The sequence below is a fragment of the Anas acuta genome, chromosome 4, assembly GCF_963932015.1.
Source record: "Anas acuta chromosome 4, bAnaAcu1.1, whole genome shotgun sequence".
Lineage (NCBI taxonomy): Eukaryota > Metazoa > Chordata > Aves > Anseriformes > Anatidae > Anas > Anas acuta.
Window position 1 is genome coordinate 61906693 of NC_088982.1, and position 19580 is coordinate 61926272.

Sequence of the window (19580 nt, forward strand, 5' to 3'; positions counted from 1 at the left end):
TGCAGAGGTCTGCTCTGATGGATCATCTCCTTCCAGGAAAGTCTTCTGCAGCTTCGCGGGCACTCCTCGGTGAGCTGGAGAATACATTAAAAAGAAAACAAACCCGGGATAATATTCTCACAAATGCCCTGAAAAATAAGTCTGTAAATCTGGAATGCGTTTGCAATGGGTTATGGGGCAGCAAATCCCACAGGTACAGAATCAAGTATGAATTTGGGTCATGGTATCGAATCCCAGTGTTCACTCTTTAAGCACTTACTGGGGTCGCTGTCCTCTTGGCATCTTTTTCTCATGAAGCTGGGAAAATCTGCTGTTTCGTTTTTGTTAAGCAGGTAACACAATAAGACTTTTAAACACGGCCTGGGGAGGGAGGTATTTTAAAGCAGGGTGTAGCATTTCAAGTAGTTAAGTAGATTGTCTCCAGTTGTGGCCCTAATTTCCAAGGAAATTGTGAGATTTTGAATCAGCTTTTTATTTTATTTATTTATTTTCTGCTGATGTTACTCAATTGATTATTTTTATCACTAGGAGGGGTTAGGAAAACACTTCTGAGAAGCCAAAAGCTCAAGACACTGCAAATATGGCAGCGATGCAGGCCATTAAAACAACAACAAACTCTACAATTTTTTTAAAAAAAATTTAATTGCTAAAGACAAAGCCAGTTTTACAGAATATATATGCTGAAAAATGCGTCAATAGCTCTTACTCAAAAAGATTAGCCGGACAACTCTAAACTTATCGAGATAAATGAGGTGAGCCCATTATTTCAAGTAACTCCGGGTAGAAATGAGAGCGGAATTTGGTATAGGGAATAGGTTCTGAGTATAAAAACGAGAATATTCAGGCAATTTATCATGATGGCTGAATTAAAAGAAAAACTGCAGAGCTCCCAGCAGCAACTGCTGCTGTTAAAAGGAAGGCGTTTTATTGAGACATGAAACTTCTTTGAAGCTCCTATTACTGACAACTTTTGTCTTAAAAAGTGTTAAGGATACGTGCGTTAGGGAGTTGTGACTGCACTTTGGGACTTTTCCACTGGTGTTTTTGGATTATGGCAGCAGGTCGTGGCCCAAAGGGGTGAAGGGACAGGGATTTGGTATCGGGGAAGGGAGCAGTGTCACAGGGTTGTGCTTTTCTTTTCCTGGGGTCCAAGGATGGGAGGCCTCTGACCTTCAGCTTTACTTTGTCTCAAGTGCTTGCCCTGCCTAAACGTGCTGGAAACGAAAGAGAAAACAGAGGGAAGAGAGAAGGGAACGGGAGTAATTTGAAACGTGGAACATCTGCATGCTCGTTATTAAAGGAAAAATAAAACAAATCCTTAAAAAGTCAAAGAGGTCCCCGGGGAGGCATTGCTCAGCAGGTGACGAGCTAGGCAGGCATCTCCAGGCAGAGATTTATTTCTCCTGGTTTCTCATCAGCCCTCTCTGGCTGGAGTCTCAGCCCGCAGCGGTTTGAGCCCTGGCTGAAGCCACACCACTGTTTGCCGACTACCAGGTCATGGCTGGGGAGGAAAAGGAGCTCCAAAAGGAGCCAGGGAGTGAGCTCTGGTGATGATTAAGAGGTTAAAAAACCCCTTTGAATAAATATTCTTGGCACCTGCGATGGGTGGAATACTCCTGACATCTGGGTTTTCTTCCTGGTGCTCTGATAAAAATAAAAGCTAGCTGGGGAATAGGGCAAGGGGGGTGGTGATGATTTGACTCCCCTGATTGCCTGTGACCCTGCTGTGCTTATTTCTTTATCTGGCTGTCAAACTCCATCTTAAAACTCGTGGGCCAGTCGCTGTGGGTCTCACACAAAGCTTAGAGGCACCCAGCTTTGCCAGCACCGTTTGCCAGCGTCCCTGCCCCTGCTGTCAAGGCTCTAAGGTGAGCGATGTCTAGCACATGGAGCCCAAAAACACCAGAAGAAAAAGTTTTTGTCCTCATCGTATCAAATCCAGACCTGATTAGAGACAGAATTTTCTAGAGGGACTATTGATTTTTGCCTCACTGACTGCACCCAGCAATTTGCAAGTCGCTCAGCCATCATTTATTTCTGGAGTTCAGCAGCAAGATAACAGCCTCTGTAAAGAGACTGATGTGTTAACCATTGGCCTGGTGATGGATCACCTTGACAAGAGCCTCAAATTCACCCCAGCCAAATCCCAAGCTTCTGGCCCAAGGATCCATGCAAGTTGCTAGCACCTTCCTCGTTTCAGAAGAAAGCCTTCTGAGTTAGCAGATCTTGATTTCTTCTCCAGGATTCAAACCAAGAAAGGCTGCTTTTGTCTGAAGGACCGCCTTTCCCAGGTTTCTTTGCCAGTCTTACCAAAAATCCATCATTTTATTAGTCTTACGAATGTGTCCTTCAGCCTGGTGGTGTGTATCAGCCATCAGAACAGAGATCTGCTTGCCTTAGGAGGAGAGGGGAGATGTGATGGGCTTGCAGCCTCCTGTCTAGCTCCTTTACGTGTGGCTTTGTGACCTCAGTGAGCATTTACAAAGACTTGAGCATGCTGAGAAGTCTAGCTGGGCATCGTGGTTGCTTAAAAACATAGGGTCCATTTTGGATGTGGAAAGCAATCGTTTGGGAAAATGTGTTCTTTTTTTTTTAAACTTTGAGTGTTGTTTAGGAAGTGTTTATTTTGCATGGAAAACAACCGCTGAAACCCAAGCCAGTAACACCCAAAGAATGGAAAAGATGCAGATTGGGGGGAAAAAAAATGAATAAAAACTCTCAACACGTGAGCACACGGCCATCTCCTATATTTTTAAAAGCCAAAGCACTGTCACACACCAAGCTCAGCAGCATCACTGCAGCTGGTAGCTGAAAACCTAGCTGGCATTTCTCGTCCAGTGGGGCACAAAAGGGAAAGCAAGCAGGAGATGTGCTCCTGACCTGCAGCTGTGTGGGTTTCTCATCCCCGGGGAGAGGTTGGTAGCTTTCTTCTAGAGCTGCCCTGTGAGCCTGGAGGTTCAAGTGCTCTGTGTGGGGCTGTTGAGGCACTTCAAAGGGATAAAACTTGCAAAAATGACGTAAAAATTGTTTTCCATCCTCCTCTGAGACTTGTGCAGGTGGCTTCTGCCGAATGATCTGAGAGTCCTGGGGACCGGCCCACTCTGGTAATAGCAGCAATAAACACAACAGACTTTTGGTGTATCAAACCAGCGTTGTTCCCAAACCACGCAGCCCATGCAAGACAGAAAAAACAGAGTCAGGAGCCTCTGAAGAGTGCCTGGTGTGAGGTGGGTGAAAGCAGCCGCTGCTGAGGCACATCTCTGCTGCCTGCAGGGCTCCTGTGCCCCAGGGCAGTGCAAATGATTGAACCCTGCCTGGATTCAATGGAGAGGACCCGAAAAAAACTGCTTTTTCCCTGGCATGTGAGGCAGGAGAGAGGCATCTGGCGAGGCTTCTCCCAAAATCTTCCAGCTCTCTGCCAGCTCGAACCCACTGCCGGCCTCCCATGGAGAAGCGCTGCAGCCCTCTTTGCATGCAGATTGTGAATGCATTGTGCACGAGGGCCCTAATTAATACTCGGCTGCAGCTAACGATTTTACATTATGGCTATTAACCTCAGCGTATCTGAACCCAAATGCCAGCACGTCGGGGAGGGTTTTGTGTACATTGCGTAGTGAAAGAATGAATTTCGGTTTTGCAAACTTTATAGATTGATTTTCTTTCTTAATTGGGAGACTAATAGTGGGGAGGAGGCTGGCGGTAGCCTTGTGGCTACTCCAGTGCTTAGGGCACTAGCCAGGGATTTTGGAGCCTCGGGTTGAGTTTTTTGCTCTGTGCTGGCTGCCTGCAGGTTATTTAACCATGTTCGTGCGATGCAGGTAGGAGCTCCTCTGTTCACACAGATTCATAGCACTGTATTTCTGCGCCCAAATATTCCTTTTCCAAAGGTTTTGTGAGAAAAGCTCCCCGCTTCCTAGCTCAGATGCGTGTCTACCTGCAGCGATCTGATTCCTGGGGTAAGTTTATGAGCTGTGCGTCACTGAAGTTGGAATTGCAGGGAGTTTTTAAGTGAGATTTTTATTTTTTTAAAGAGTTCTTTCTAAGATTCCTTTCACTTGTTCCCAATAACAGGCCAGAAGTGGCTACACGCAGTGCTGATGTTGGAAGCCTGGCCTGGTGGGGTTGTCCAAGGGGCACGGTTGTGGGGAGATCTGCTTCAGCCTGGGGACGGTGACACTTGGAGGCCACATGTCACTTAGCTGCTGGGCACTGGTGCCTGTGGTGGGTTTAAGGGGTTTGTGCCTCTGGTTCTCCATCCAGTCACCTTCCCAGGGATGTTAGAGGGAGCATCTCCCGTTGCTGATTCTGCCAAAAAAGAAGAGCAGAGTCGTGTCTGAGGTCCCCTGCATCCAGTCAGTGCTGCCAGGGTGAGTTCAATGCCAGGCTTGTGAGTACAATCTGCATTTCCCGCTGTGGGGAGACTGTCCAAGGGATTTCCAGTCCTTTCCAGCTCACCCACCGTCCTACACGTGCTCCTCGAGCAATGTTTAAATGCAGAATACCCCAAAGTGCTGAACTCTGGAAACCTGGCCCTCATTTACCCAGCAGTTGCCGTGATGTGTAATGGAAAAAGGATGCTTACAAGGCCACTTTCTTAAGGAAGAATTTTGTTTCTGATCCAACTGGCAATAAGTCTAACTCTGTGTAAACTATTTTATGGATCTGTATAGTCAACAGATCAATTTTATTATACTTGGCCACTGCAGAAAAACTGTAAACTCCTGCTGTTAGCTGATGTCTGGGAAATATGTTTACAACTTTATTCCTTTCCTTTGGTGGCACCAAATTATTTATTTATTTGTTTTTTTATTTGAAAAAAAAAATTGTACTGTGCTCACTCCCGTGCTATTCTGTCATGCAGAACTTTTCCACATGGCCGGCTCCAGCACAACATATTGTGCTAATGAGAAAGCATTCGCAATTCTAATTAATGACAGGTCTCTTGATTTTCCTGAGCTGGTAAAGGCTCAATTCTCCTTTGTCTCTCCACTGTTAGGTTTTACTGATTTTAAAGGTATTTTATGCAGTGTTCTTGCAAACATCAGTGAAGCCTCCAAAGTGACTAAGAAAGCACGATTTGTCTCAAAACCCTTTAAAAAGGATATGGGGTGAAATAAAAGGGAGAGGAGTGGGTTGCTGGTATCTGAAGCCATGGTGGCTGGCACTCTGGAGTGACTCCCTTCGGTGACCGTGCTTCAACCCATGACAGAGTTAGGGCTGGGAGCTCCCTCCTGCTATTTAGCTGCATGAATCTTGGTTTAACAACAGTTTTGGATTATGCAGGGAATTGGACTGTGGCAATGAGCTACGCAGGGACCTGAACGCTGCTTGGCTGAGAGCAAGGGCTTCTCTATGGGACGTGGAACTGCTAGCTTGCTGCAAGCTGGCACTGCCTCTCTGGTAGGTTATATTTGAAGGGGATGCTGGATTGGTTTGCTTTCAAAGCCCCTTTAAAAATAAGCAAGTTTGGGAACACGTTTTTGTGTGATCTAAGCTTCATCTAGCCCAGTATCCCATCTGTGATGAGCATCAGCGCCAGATGTTGCTAAATAAGATAGGAAACTCCCACAGTAATGGATGGGGGATGATTTGCCCTGAGCAAAGTTCTCACCCCAACCTCGCATAGTTCCACAGCAGTGTTGAAGCAGGTGTTTTCTATGAGTACCTGGGACAGGGAAAGGCTCAGTATTTAGTGGATTATATTAAAATGTTTAGCTTCCTCACACATCTCAGCTACGCTGTCTTTTGAAGCATGCTAAACTCACATTTTCTTTTTCCTAAGAGCTGACTGCAGAGTCACGGGCTGGGTGAGGTGGGAAGGGACTTTTTGAGTGAGCTTCGGACATGGGCTGCCTTTGGGAGCTTTTAAATCAGCAGTAGGGGAAAAACACAAAAAATTTCTTCTTTTACTCGATTGGAAATCAGTGAAGAGCACTCCAGTGGGCCTCGGATTTTCAGAGTTGCTTTTTGGAGTGGATTTGCACCTCGGCTATTGCTATGATGTCTAGGTAACTCTATTATTTCGTATTTTCTCTCGGTTCCTATGCAATTTGCACATTCAGGGTCAAGCCTTCGCTAATGACAGCTCCTTGCGTTTCAAGGTGGCCGAATCAGCAGGATGTATGGCACGTATCCACAGCGCTTTAAAAATATCTCTCTGCATGACATATGCTGTTTGTCCCTGAACACTGGATAGGTTAATTGTTAAAGAAACATTAATAACATTAACTGATGGTATGGCTTCCCACTGCCTCTGCCCTGGCAATCTCACACTGGCAAATGGATTAATAATCCTATCGGAAATGAATGTCGTTGCTATGCGAGTAACTCTAAACTAGATAATTTAAGAATAGTTTGGATGATTACTAATTAGATCCACCGACACAGGGGAATTTGAATTATTCATGACTGGCTGGAAACAGCGGGTAATTCATTTGTGCACTTCTCTGCAACTAATGTGAAAGTTGTTTATTTCCCCCCCCACCCCACCCAGATGATCTGCTTAAAACAATCCTGCACTTCGGTGCTGATCATTTCACCGCAGAGGAGCATCAGGGTTGCAAAGGTAGGAGAAAAAGCTTTGAAAAAAGTTACTTGGAGAAACACGTGGACAAGGTGCATGTTAGACAGGAGTTTTATTTTTATTTTTGTTACTGAGTTTCAGCAAGCCAAGCCAACATCTGAACTTGTGAAGAAATACCCAAATTAAGATGCTGGTGTGCTGCTGGGACAGGTGAGGAGGTTGCACGTGGTGGCACCTGTATCCCCACATGTATGTTTTTTTGCAGAGATGCAGGGGGCTGGCTGGGAAAGGCTGGGGGCACCTTCACAGCCCTCCTGCTTCCCCCAGACTCACCCAGTACCACCCATCTCCCTGTGGGACAGCCATCAAGTCTCACCTGGGGGAACACCCTGAGGAGCTTCCTCCTCTGTACAGACACACACACCATTTGAATCTAACTCCCCCAAATCCAAAACATGCCATTTTTAAGGAAAAAAGGCATCCTTAGCAGCTCTGCAGATACCTACTGCTGGACATAGCTAAAGTGATCTGGATAACTCAAGTTGAGGACACGTAGGAGTTAGCAAAGAGGGTTCTCCACCCGGTCTCTGATTATCCTTAATGGCATGCAGATGACTTCAAAAATAACCTGCAAAAGCTTTCTGGGCTGTCTGATAGCTCCTTCTGTCCCAGCACTGAGCTGAGAGCTGTAGCCAGCAGTGACACTTGAGCAAACTAATTTTAGGACTCCTTGCTTTTACTTCATTCCCTGAAATGGCTCTCAGTAGTTTGAATAGGAGAAAAAAAAGGTGACACTGGAACTGGAGGATAAATAACCTCACACATGAAATTAGCCAGCTCATTCAGTACCAGGCTCTGCAGACACTATTGCCTTTATTCATTTATGAGCTTTATTATCTTGATTTTTCATTAAAATACAATAAGTTGGTCTAACTCATAAAATAGATAAAGAGAAGCACATTAGTTCATTTACCATTCGGCCACGTACGTAGCTCACACAAGAAGACAGCTACTGCTGTCACCCACGAAGCCCTAACAAATTCAAAAAAGCTACAAAACTGGGAGTAGGTAAAGCAGGCAGAGGCTGCACACCTCTTGCTCTTATTTTTGCTACCATTTTCCAGCACAGCAGCACTAGCTCGGCAGTCCCCGTGGCCCCACGTCCCCTTTGGCTTTACCCGTGTGGTGCCACAGCTCAGCGCTGGCATCCTCAGCACGAGTGGCAATGGCACTGGGGGGCAACAGGCAGCAAGAAAACAAAAGGAAAAAAAAATCACTATGTGGCTTGTGCTTAATGCATATTCCTATTTCCTTCCCCTGGCATGAGGGGGAAACTTAATTGGGTGTTTCGTACTGCTGTCCCTTTCTCCTTGACCCCAGACCTCGGTTTCTGGCGTCTCCCCAAATGACATTAAAACACCTGATGTGGCAAGTGGGTGCTTTATGAGGAGTGATGTGGCATCAATCATAATTAACCCGCGTGTCGCTGTCACGGGCTGGGGCAGGCCCCGTCACATCTGGTTTCCTGTTTGAAAATACTTGGGTTTATGTAGGTTTAGCTGAGAACAACCAAGAAAGTGATCTCTAGGCAATGGGAGCTGGTGAAAGATGAATTGTCTGTCACTCAGAAAGATGCCCTGGCTGTGGAAACCATCGAGCACGTTCGTGGGGTTTGATTAGTCCTGTTTTCCCTCACCCCATGCTTAGCATGTTTGCTTTTCAGATCGGTTAGCAGCCCGGCATCTGCTCTCTGAGCCTTTTGGAAAACACCCGAGGATGCGAAGCACCTGAGGCCTGCAGGCGGGTGGTTTTACAGCTGGTTGTAAAAGCGGGGTCGTTCTCTTTGTTTCTTGAGCTAAATGCCACACGTTGAGCATTTCAGACTCGGCCTCTGCGGGTCTGTCTGTCTGTAGGTGCACCACAGATTGATGCGCCTTGCCAAAGTAGCACGCCATGCACTGACACACTGCATGGGCACAAGAGGTGCTGTGGGTTTTGTATCACCAGGCTGGAAAGTGCTGGAGACTTGTGGTGCTGATTTTTCATCCCGAAGGCAGAAAGCAGCTTGCAGAGCCACTGGGCAACTGGAATTGAGGCCATCCTTGGTGCTGCCTTGCCAGTGCTGGGTGCTTTTGGCTTGCTCCTGCTTCCCCATCTGTACAGCAGCTCCTACTGGTGAGGGAGCTCATGGGCTGTGGGCATCGCCTCGTGCAAGCCATGCCATCAGACACAACTCTTCTGGTTAACTCTCGTGGCGAACAGCTGGTGACTGGTGGCAGCCAGGGAAACTTGGGTCTGTCGGTGTTGTGTTTTCCTGCTTTTGCTCCCTTAAGCATTAAATTGGCTCCTCCACCTCCTAATCTTCAGCTACAGCCTGTTGTTTAATTCTTTTTTTTTTTTTTTTTTTTTTTTTAACCAGCCTGGTCCCTTACAGAATCCCAGTGTTACTATGGTGATGCAAGGACCTGTCACAGCACTCACCGATGCTGTAAGGTATACTAAAAGGGTGCCGTGGGACACTGCTTAAAAATGTGCAAACCAGCGAGGTATTATTGGAAACTCTTTGTTTCCTCCTCCCTGGCTCTTGAGATGGATGCGGTGGCAAGCTGTGACGGTGAGCAGAATGTGCTTCTGGATATTATGTGTTACTCCACAAACAATAACAGCGAGATTCGTGGAGATGGTGGAGCGAGGTACTGCTCAGCGAGAGTTAGAGGTGTTGGGCTCGGGGCCTGCAGCATTTAAAACAGCGCAGCTAAGGAGACACACTGCACTTTAGGGATTTAAATCACATTAAACTCAGAGCCCAAGCAATTTTTGAAAACAGTGTGCATCTCCAAATCTCCAAATACGGGGCCCAAACAGTTTTGCTTGCTTTGAGGTGGGAGCTGTAGCATCTTTCTGTTCCTTGGATATTAACCTCACTATGCAAAATGATACGCAGGTCTCTAACTGGGATGATATTTTCTAGTCTTGTATCTCCCTCCAAACCACGGAGATAATTGCATTCTCCTAATGTGCCTTACCGGCTCGGCTCAGTCAGAGCTGTTAACATATTTTAACAAAATTTCTGCCCGCTTCAATTGTGTGCTCTCTCTCCTCTTCCCTCCGAATCGCGCTCTGGCTGCGTTAAGAGTTAAACTGGTAGCTCTCCTGGACTTGACATGATAATAAATCTAATAACGTCCTGCTAACAGAGCTAAATACCTCATTTGAGGAAAAATGAAGCAACGTTTTTCCCTGAGCTGTAAAATATGTTGAGTGATTTCATTTCCTTCGTACGGAACATTAGGGCTTGGCATAATCCTTGCTCGCTCCGAAAGAGCATGAAAGTTGTCTCCTGCGTGCTAGCTCCAGTTGCCTTCGCTGCCAGTTACCTGGCGCCGCTTGGCCTCCTTCCAGCAAGAGCATGTGTGGTTTTCCCTCTGCCCAAAGAGAAAAGAAAACAGGTCTGTTCTGGCATTCGGTCGCAGGCTGTAAAGAGGAAATTAGCATTCCAGACACAGCCACCTCTACCTACAAAGGCCACCTGCACCGCTGGTGCTCCGCTTTCAGGCACGGCCCTCGCTCTGCCAGAGCGCGAGCATGAGACGCGTTATCTGGCCGAGTCAAAAAATGAGGGATGAATGAAACCCGAGCAGGGACTACAAGGTGCCAAAAGATCAATTTTAAAAAATCTAGCTGGATTTCCTTACGTCTCTGTCTGGGAGCCTTTGCTTTTGATGTAGATAAGCTTTCGGTGTGGAGAAGAGAGTCCGTATTTAGGGAGGTTCTTAGGTGTTTCGCAGCTGTCGTGTCTGAAGTCCCAGCAAAGCAAAGGTTTTTTATGAGCTGATGGGGAAAGGTTCTAGTGGAGTTTTGCATGCCTCAAATATTGTCGCCTCTGTCCTTTAATTTGTCTTCTTCAAACAACAGAGTAATTAGGAGTGTGTTAGGGTTTAGCTTCTTAGGATTCACTGCACAGAAGAGCCCTAATGAAGTCGGGCACTCATTTCTGCTCTGTGTAACTCTGTTAGTTATGTTGAGTAAACTGACCACGAGCTTTTTACTTTTGTTTATACACGGATACAGAAATAGAGAATATAATATGTGTTACAAACAAAAAATCTGTATTTCACCTTTCTGTTCGTGCTTTGAAGTCTTTCATTCTTGTAGCAAACCCTCCTTATCTGTTTGCTGGCTGCTTTGCAGTATACGGAGACCCGTTCATGGTTCTAGTCCATAGTTTGGAAGCTTTTCTTCTAATTCGTGCAAATCTATTCCAGTTCCATGGACTGGAGTGCATTCTTTTACCTCTATTGCAAATAAACACAAGCATAAACATGGCCAGACCCTCACATCTGTATGTACGCGTGCATCTGTCCAAGTTCTCCTGAGCTGCCTTTTGCAGCCCATCCTGCACACTCCAAATACAACTAAATCTTGGAGTCAAGCCACCTTTATTCTTCCTGGCTGTAATGTACTCAGTTATTTCCTATACATCACGAGCTTCCTTTTAATATCACCGAGATGAAAACAAATGCATAGCTCTTTGTGTGTCTCTGAGTCTTTTATATTGATTATATACGGATCGTTTCAATGTGTTAGATCTGGAGGGACCTAAACCAACGATGCTTTCAGCCATGCTTGGCTTTGGCACGGAATAGCTGCTACCTGGCCACGAGCAGGTGGACAGTAAGATGTGCCAAAGGAGGCAGGAGGTTACTTTTGGAGCCGTGTTCCTGGGAGAGGTAGCGTGCCTTGCCAGTTTTGGTGGAAAAGGTGGGGCTGAGTGGCAGGAAGGAAAGCTTCCAATTTGTGTTGATTATAGCAATTGATAATAATAATAATAAATTGGTTCTAATTAGCATGGATGCAATCATTTCCCACCTGTAATGACAGAAGATGCCTAGCTGCTCAGAAACACAGACTGGAAGCCAAGTGGAGGAGCTGTTTGGTTTACAACTTCACGTCTCGCTGCCTGAAGCAAGGATGTCAGGAAGGTGCTGCCTGGTGGCTGAATATGTTAGGAGCACTTTGCAGTCACTCTGCACCCAAATGTGTATGGAAAAATACATCCTTTAAAGCACAGGGTTTGAAGTTTTTGGTTCCCATAGAAAGAAAAATTCGTAACATTTTGCTTTTTAAAAATTGGAATAGTTTCTGTAATTGAGAAAGAAACCCGCTATATTTTTCCTTATCTCTTAGTGTTATTTACAGCTCTGTGATACCATTTTTATCACTTTACCACGATCAAGCCATTTAATTCAGAGTAATTCCACAGAACGTGCTGCAGCAAATATAAAAGCATGGTTATGTAAAATTTTGGAAGAAAAAGCATGTACGTCTCAAAAAGCTTTGTAGGTTTTTTTAATTTCCCCAAAGCACATGATAAATAATTATACACTTGATAGTTTTTTTTTTTTTTTTTTTGAAGATGGATTTCAATAATACCCCCGCAGTTAGTACTTGACAGAAATGTGTGTATCAGTACGATTATCCCAAACGCCCAGGATGCCTTATTTCCAGCAGGAAGAGCAGGGGTTTGCAGATTCATAGAGCCAGGAGGTTGCTCACTTTTGCATCTGAACGCAGAGTTGTGCTGAAGGGAGCAGGCTCCAATTTTCGGTGAGTTTTCACATCGTGCAAAAAAAGTCTTGAATCATAGAACCAGGGAATGTCCTGAGTTGGAAGGGACCCACCAGGATCATTGAGTCCAGCTCCTGAATCCACACAGGGCCACCCAAAACCAAACCACGTGTCTGAGAGCATTGTCCAAATGCTTCTTGAGCTCTGACACACTCAGTGCCGTGACCACTGCCCTGGAGAGCCTGTCCCAGTGCCTGACCACCCTCTGGGTGAAGAACCTTTTCCTAACACCCAGCCTGACCCTCCCCTGTCCCAGCTCCATGCTGTTAAGAGGATTTTTCTCTCAGAATGAGTAGCTGAGAAAGTACAGAAAAACCCTGCAACCACCAAACCCAGATCTCTCTCTCTCTCTCTTTTTTTTTTTTTTCTTTTTTTTTTTTTTCTTTTTAACATTTTTCCCTATTTCTAAACTCCCAGGTGTCATTCATGGAACATTTTCAAATATGACTTTGCCATTATGAGCACTGGCAATGTAAAAGCAAACTAGCTCTCTGCTGCGAGTCCGTATTTTTATATAATTGCGTATCTCAGCGAGCAAAGAGTATATAAGGCTTGTCCTGTGGCACTGCACAATCCTTTTCCCCTTGTGTCCTCCCCAAGGGCTGCAAAGCTCGGCTGGACTGAGTGTGCCTAAGTCCTGCCGTGACGCTAGCAGCATTCATTAGAAACCCCAGTGCTGCTACACCTTATCATTTATGTTCTTTCTGGGCAGATCACTAAACTGAGGCCCATTGATTTTGACTCAAAGGGTGCAGTGCACCACCTACTTCCCCATGTGAAACCATCTTGGCTACATCCCACTGCCGTAGGCTGCTACAATGTCTTTTCTTGTCTTAGGGCTTTTGCTTTTGTTGACAGGCTGTAATTTAGGTTGGCATGCCATAATTCCATTGCTGAGTCCTTTGGTGACAAAGTTATTTTTAAGAGTAGTAACAGTCTTTTCAAAATACCACAGGGAAGGGATTTATAGAATTTTCATTGCTGTGTCCTCAAGATCTTGCCCCTTCCTGTCCATTCTGCTACATTTATTTGGACTTCAGCTTCTGGACCAACTGATGAACTCGGGAGGCACTGGGTTGCCTTCGTAGCAATGTACTTGCAGTGCAGACCTCAAATGCTTCGAAGTAGACTGAAAAATGACAGGTTTGTGCTAACAGCCTTGGTTTCTTTTTCAAAATAATGGTTCTCTATCTTTGGACCTTATTTTATTTTGTACTTGTGTTTGAATTTTGGTGATGTTTGTTTTCACATTTTGTTCCAGAATCCTAAGAACCATTTTGTTAAAACACTAGCTGAGATTCTGATGTTTGGTTGCTGGGCCATTAAAGAAATCAGTAACATTTTCTTGTAGGAAAATCAAAGGTCGACAGCATATCTGCTCCACTGATGTTTCCACAGCTCCTATTCTTCTTTTAACAGCATTGTCTTTTAATGTAGCCCGTGGATGATACACTGCCTTAAATTATTTATCTCGCACACTTCATTCCCCAACACTTGTTAGTTCACTTTGAGCTAGAGCCCAGTGAAAGGTCTCAAGAGCCATTGGGAAAAATCAATAGCTCTGCGATCCAAGCCGTAATAATTAAGCAAGGGTAATTAAACGATCAAGCAGCTAACTTAGTCCGTCTTGACGAAGTGCCCTTTTGTCTTGTAAAGGTGAGGCTGCTAATGCACGCCGGGATGACGAGTTGCAGTGAGGTGACCCTTCCTGGAAAGAGTCTTTCCCAGCTGCCGGTGGTGGGGTAGCTGCAGACACCCTTGTGCAACACGTGGGCTTGCTCAATCTGGATTTGGGCCAGCGGGCAGGTTTGGGTAACGCATTGCCAGCAGAGATGGTGACGGCATCACAAAATGTGTTTGCAGGCTGTGGTGCAGGATCCGGCCCTGGTGAGGGGCTCGTTGCCGGCTTCAGCTGCTCTCTCTAATTGGGATCACACTGATGGGTTGCAGAAATGATGCTCCCAATAGGTCGGAACGAGCTTTCCTAAGAAAAGCTGGAATCACGTCTCTCAGCATGGTAGTCTGGCTGATGTGAAATAAAAGGTATGTTTGTCAGTTTTGTGTCACGCTTCCTCCCTCGCCTCCCGCTGGGGAGCAGGGCTGATATGATTAGAAGCAGCTCAGGCATGCCTTTTGGATCGCCCGCAGCAGTGCTAGCAGTTTTTTTGGTTTCCATTTTTAAAGCCGGGCTCGGTTCCTTCCAATTCTCCACTTCCGTCACTCTTCTGAAGGTTGCTCAGCCTGCTGAACGCGCACGGCTCTTGGAGAAATGCTTAAAATAACCCCAGGTTTCCGACTCCGGTCACAAACCGAGGAGCGAAAATATTTAGCGAGAAGCACCTTGGATGTTTAAGCAGCAGACAGCAGTGTTTGCAAATAAGCCTAAAAAAAAAATAAGCAAGGATTGATCTGGAAAAGTCAGAATAAGGGTTTCTGTGGGTTGGGAGCCTGAAGAAGGGGAGGAATGGCTGTGATTGTTATGATGGCCAAGAGGGGTGAAAATCACCCTGTTTGCAAACGTGACGCGGCGCCTTGTGTTCCTGCACACTGTATATGCTGTGCAAGCCTTTAGTATATGGCCCGAGGAGTGGGAGAAATGACTCAACACGTCCCAGGTGGGTGATGGTGCAGGCTGTGGGAAACGCACGGGATCCCAAGGCAGGCAAAAGGCCAAAATCCCAGTCCCCAAACGCTTCCTTGGGGCCTGGCGGAAGTGGGACTCAAGGGCTCTGTTTTCCTGCTGGGGATGTGTTTTCCATGAAGCTTTTTTCTTTTTGCTGCTTCTGAGCTGAGAAATCAGAGCTGTTCACTGCAAACAGACCGGTGTGTGTGTGCATGTGAGCCTCTGATTAGCTGCGAGGCTGATTTTTCCTCAAGTAAGAGCTTGTAAGGAAATTTTCAACCACCTCTCCACAGCCTAATTTGGGAAACCCGAGCTCTCAGCTCGACGATGTCTCCGACAGCGAGCGCTGCACTTACTCTTTTATGAAAGCCTTGGCTGGGAAAAGCATCTGGGATCCAACTTCCCCCAAGTGTGTGTGATCGCCGCTGGATGGTACTGCCAGCACTTTGCCAGGTGGCAGCCAAATTCTTCGTGTACAACCTTCCTTTGCCACCGGGGCCACGTCCAGGCTTCCCCTTAATTTGTTCAAATGGCTTTGTGCAGACACCCTTGGAAATCCCTGCGGCATCTGGACCTCTCTTGGCTTTCTTCAGCGGGGTTTATGGCCCAGAGGGAGGTGTTGGGTGCCCTGTTTCCCTTCACAAGCCCCCGTCCATGCAGCGTGCCGGTTGTCTTTGGCCTGCAATAAAGCAGCTCGTGGTGCAGTGGGCATCTAGTTTAACGCTGCTGGGATTATGATAAATGTTGTGCGATGCTAAATTAGGTCTGCCAAGGATTGATACGACTTTTATCCCGTTTTTTAAATACATATTAAAGTGTCTCTGCTGTAGAGCTGCTTCCTTTGACAGATTTATGGGTGCATTTGGGAATAATGGTGCCGTATGATGATTATAAAACTATATAAAGCGTTCTTTATTGTTCATTACCATTGCTCTGTATTAACTCGCGATTATCTCCTGATGCATTGCAGTTGCAAAATCCAGGCCACACCATGCGAGAGCCTGAACAATCTGATCTCATTTGGAGATGAGGCGGTTTGGGGAGGAATGCGCTGCCACTTGGTTTTACGCAGAGGCAAGGGGCTGCCTTCTTCCAGCAGCTTCCACAAACACTAGGAGTAAGTGCTGGGAGGTTTTTCTGTGGGCTGTGGGCAACTCCTGTGCAATGCAAGTCGCAGATAATGCTGATGTGTCCCAGACTCGTTGCCACCAAGTCTTGGTCAGCCCTTAGCGTGCTGCATTTTGATATAAAGACACTTGAAAAAATAGCTGTTAGAACTGCGTTAGGTGGAGCTGAGCTCTTTTGGATGCCTAGCTTCACCAACGGGAATTAAACAGCCAAAACCTCCAGCCCTGAGCACCTCAGCACCTGCAGCTCTTGACACGAGGCGAATCCCAGAGAAGCACATGAAAATAACTTCGGTTGCCTTCAGAAGTCTGGGGATAATGCCACCAGCACCCCAGCTGCTCTTCTTCCACTGCTGAACACACATCCGTGGGAATTGCCCCCTGATTTTCTGAACATCAAACTTGCATCAATTAAATATCACAGCGTGCCGGGACCACTCCTTCGCTGATTGTGGCTTTTGTTTTTGTGTTAGACGTCTGGCTCTGAACGCAGCATCACTTTGAGCTTTTAGCTGCTTGTGTCTCTCTGAGTGGCATAACCCCTTTCTCAGAGGCCGTCCCCTGAAGTCAGGAGAGCACGTCTGAGCCTCGTGGCCATGCGTGCAGTGGCAGTCCGATTGCATTTCGTGTGGCTAGTCGATGATAACATTTTATTGAATTGGTGCATAGATTAAATCCCCTCAGCCATGACAATTAAATAGGAAAAAATGTGTATGCCATTTATAGGGATAATATTTAATCAGAAATAGACAAGAACATGAGTCACCAGCTCAGAAACAAACCCAGTCCTGATATAAATTCAATTGAACTTGTTCCAGCTGTTTGCAGCGAAAAAAAGTAGCATTTTTCACGGATGCGACAACAGCAAACGAGCCCGGTTTAATTTGTTCAGAAGCCGAACTTTTAGGGCATTTAAGGACCCCGTGTCACCATTTATTGAAGGCGGCTGGACAAAACAAATAGGCAGCAGCAAAGGCCAGTCACTCGCTGGGAAGGTGCTGAGCAACGTTGGGCTTGTGGATGTGGCACCCAGCGTCCGTGGAGCTGAAACTGCTGCTGGGGCATGTGCTTTGTACAGGTGGGGGCCAGGAATTCAACGCACCAAAAGCAGGAGGGAGTTTCTCATTGCATTTTGCTCCTGTCTTCAGGGTATCTGAGAGTTGCAAGTAGCATGCACTAGGACCCCACTAGCAGCATGCCCCCAACCCCCAAGGTTTCCCCCAAAATCACGGCTCATCAATTAATTCTTTCTAAATCTGCTCACTGTGCCCTGCCGCTTCCAGACTTCAGTGATTAAAGTGCCTTGTGGTCCCAAGTACAAAAGTGTAAGTAGGAGGCAATCTTGGTGTCAGTGGCCTTAGGACTTTTCCAAAATCAGTATTACGTTAACTTGACAGGGTCTTTTGCCCCCATAAACCCGTGTTAAGTGAGGTTAATTATCCCATCCTTTCATTCCTTACTAACCCATTTCCTCTCACCTGCCCGAACTGATTTTGGCTGACAGGCCTGTGTGCGTGCCATTCCACTTAACCATTTTAAGACTGGGTCCTGTACTCATTTCACTCTGGCCCCATGAGACCTGGCTGTATTCCAGGCAGTGCTGAAAAATCAATGCTGATTTTGCTGAGTGCCCCTTGGCCACCTCTTTTTAAAATTCTTGGCTATAAAGTAAGTAGAATTCTGCTCTTAGTATGTCTGGCTTGAGTAAATGAACTGGTTCGTCCTGGCTGGGAAAGAGAAACATTAGTTTCACCTGCTTAGACATTTACCTCAATGAATGGCTCAAGGAAGTTCCAGCGTGGATCAGCTAATGACACCAAAATCAGCCACTTTGCTAAAAAGACAGGAAAATGAATTTACGTCCTCCAGGAGACCTTGTGCATCCACGTATGCCTCAGTGAAGAAGGTACACACACATTTACTCAAAGGAAACACTCAATCACCATGTTCTACAAGCCAGAGCATGAATGGCAATGTATAAAGAAGTGCCACGTGGGAGCACATTGAATACATCGCGGCTCCCGGGACAGTGGCAGTGTGCTGTTATTTACCAGTTCTCTTCATTTGCTCAGCAGAGACAAAAAGATCTGGAGCTATTTAATTTGCTGTTGCATCAACGATGGGGAAGAAAAAACCCTAAGTGTTCTTCTGCGAGAGGAAGGTAAGAAAAATCAGTATCCAGAAAGTGGGGAGGGACATCAGCTGATTCCCTCCTTGAAGACATATCTGTACCCCAATGGGTAGACGTGCCTGAGATCCTTTTACACGTGTAGTTTGAGCACTGGTGGTCCCGATGCTGGAGCTGCATAGAGTGCAGTGCTAAGTAACCCATTAAATAACAGTATTTAAGGCCGCGGGGGTTCTTAGCCTTGCTGCGAATATTATAATTGGAAAGAATAAAACCTGGATGTATGATTTATTTGCAACGTTTAGCATGTGCGTCAAAAAAGAAACGGTCCTTTTTCAGCTTGGGCTATTTGCATGCCAGCTAGACTTGTCTCCTGACCTTGAAACCCAAGGAAAATGGGTTTCTGTGGTCATCAATCATTCTTCTGCAAATGAACGGGCCCTCCCGAGTGCTAGGACAGCAGCAGGACGGGCAATATTCTCCGGGCTGTAAGACTGGCACGTTTATTGCGTGAGAGAGAAAGAAAAGGTGGGCCAGCAGCCAAATGATGCCTGCAATAAGCAAAATAAAACAGAGAAGATTTTGGTGGGGCTGACTCTGGCGAAGGAAGTGTCCTGGTATAGAGTGAGCTGCCAGTGCTGTTCATCTTCATTCAGTTGAGTTAACCCTGTTCCTTCCCCTTTCCCACAGCACAGTGCAGGTGTTTCACTGACGAGATCTGCTCAGCATCACCTTGCCTCCTCTGCATCCTCCTCTCTGGACCACAGGGAGCTCAGAGTGACAACGGGCTGGAAGGTGACGCGCAGGGGAAAGCCAACCACGCTCATCTTTCTTGGCCAAGAAGCCCGCTAAGGTGTGCCTTTTCCTAATGACTTTTCTGATGACTTTGTTGTTATCCCAAAAGTCAGTGGAGTCTCCTCTAAACATAATGATTGGGAAAAACTAGCAAATCAGGTCCCTTCTACAGCACTTTTGTGATGAGCTCGGTTACAGCTGAGCTAAACTTTGCAGCAGGTGCTCAAAATAGGTGTAGCTGTTGTGAAAAAACAGGCCTCGGTTGAGGGTGAACAATACATTATTTTCTTCTGTAATGCTAGCAGCAGATTTCACAGAGCGGGGCTGCTCTCTCTAGAAAAAAAAAAAAAAAAAAAAGGAAAAAGCAACACAAAGGCAAGCAGCAGACAGGGCAATGTCGGTTCCCAGCTGAGGGCACGTAGGTCGCGTTTAAGACGTCAAGGGGAACTTGGGAGATTTATGTTCAAGCCTCTCCACGAGCCACTTTCTGTGTGTCCATGAACAGGTCCTTTAACCTTCCTGTGTTTCAGTGACCTGTTTGTAAACTGTGGATATTTTTGCTTAATTGGAGCTCGCTGATGCCAGCGGATTTCTTTGCTGTGACCTCAGCAGGCATTGCTCATATCCTTTAGGCTGTGGGCTCTTCAGGAAGGATTTTATATATATATATTTGACTTCCATATACCACGTGGGCTCTTTATGTGCTACCAGAGCACACCTTCCAGCATGTAAAATACAAAGTTATCACCTTTCCTC

General features: G+C 46.1%; 1 long non-coding RNA gene across 2 annotated transcripts in view; it reads left to right on the top strand.

The window, feature by feature from the left end:
• The window catches only part of LOC137856333 (uncharacterized), a 44048-nt gene that overhangs the window by 21721 nt on the left and 2747 nt on the right, over positions 1-19580 (top strand). The window contains exons 2-6 of one of the 2 annotated variants that reach the window (XR_011096357.1): positions 14015-14194; positions 15068-15227; positions 15745-15891; positions 17974-18062; positions 18720-18882. This is a non-coding gene — a long non-coding RNA (uncharacterized lncRNA). The remainder of the gene's footprint in view (positions 1-14014; positions 14195-15067; positions 15228-15744; positions 15892-17973; positions 18063-18719; positions 18883-19580) is intronic. The other variant, XR_011096358.1, reaches the window with a different exon arrangement.